Below are 1,117 nucleotides of genomic sequence, written 5' to 3' on the forward strand. Positions count from 1 at the left end.
ATTGCCCTTAAGAACAAACCATCGTTTCTGGGCAGCTTTGTTGATTTCTCCCCGTTTGGTCAGGAAGCCTTCTTTGTCAACAGGTGTTGTTGATGTTGCAAAGCTGCAGAGGTTTTTGTCATTGATTTTCATGCTGGGCTTTTAGTTCTGCAAAGAGTCAAACGGAGGTTGCTTGATAAAAGTTATTGCAAAGAGTCAAAAAATAAATCTTAAGTAGCTTTAGATACAAGCACCAGTACTTAGAAAAATAGTCAAGAATGGACCATTAGCCATTAGCAAGGTAGGTAGGTACTAAAGAGCATTCTTTATCAATGGGATGGAAGTGGCAGTAATTCATGAAGATCTGAAGATAATATTTTTTTTTTTAACTAACATTTATTATAGTGTGCAAAAATTCCTATTTCTAATTTAGCCAACACCTGAGAGCAGCCTAAGATGTGTTTTGTTCTTATCAGTTAGACATAGCTCTCAGGTGCTGGCCAAGAATTTGGAAGTGTTATTCATACTTCAGAGATGGAAATTGTGGAGAAACAAGACCCTGTGTTTTCTATGTAAGATTAAATTTTAGTGTTGAGTGTTGTTGTGAGCACCACACTAATACCATTTTACCATTCCATGCTTTGTTTTAGTTGAAGGAGGAGAAAAACTGGATAGATGCTCTCTAACTTTTCTCTCCCTGTTTTTAGTATCGAAGTGTTATTCATACTTAAGAGATGGAAATTGTGGAGAAACAAGACCCTGTGTTTTCTATGTAAGATTATAATATTTTAGTGTTGAGTGTTGTTGTGAGCACCACACTAATACCATTTTACCATTCCACACTTTGTTTTAGTTGAAGGAGGAGAAAAACTGGATAGATGCTCTCTTACTTTTCTCTCCCTGTTTTTAGTACTTATATTCTTACTCAAGTTGAAGGCTTGAAGGTGATTTTATAATACTTACCTCAGGCTTAGGAGAAAGAAGACAGGGTAATCATGTAATGTAATGAAGGAAATCTGTATTAACCGTAACCCACAAACACCTTTGTTCAAATTATTAGCTAGTTATCACCAAAGCTGAGTGTTATTTGCTGTTCAAAATAATTATTTCTGATTAATTCATTACATTTTAATTAATA

At 34.8% G+C, this 1,117-nt stretch overlaps 1 long non-coding RNA gene across 1 annotated transcript; it reads right to left on the minus strand.

Moving 5' to 3' along the window:
- Positions 1 to 2: 2 nt before the first annotated feature.
- On the minus strand, positions 3 to 1,111 carry LOC113473130. Its single transcript, XR_003395192.1, has 2 exons — positions 943 to 1,111; positions 3 to 147 (listed from the first exon to the last, which is right to left on the minus strand). It is a non-coding gene; the product is annotated as an uncharacterized LOC113473130 (long non-coding RNA).
- Positions 1,112 to 1,117: the final 6 nt, after the last annotated feature.

The sequence above is a fragment of the Diaphorina citri genome, unplaced genomic scaffold, assembly GCF_000475195.1.
Source record: "Diaphorina citri unplaced genomic scaffold, Diaci psyllid genome assembly version 1.1 scaffold16113, whole genome shotgun sequence".
Classification (NCBI taxonomy): domain Eukaryota; kingdom Metazoa; phylum Arthropoda; class Insecta; order Hemiptera; family Psyllidae; genus Diaphorina; species Diaphorina citri.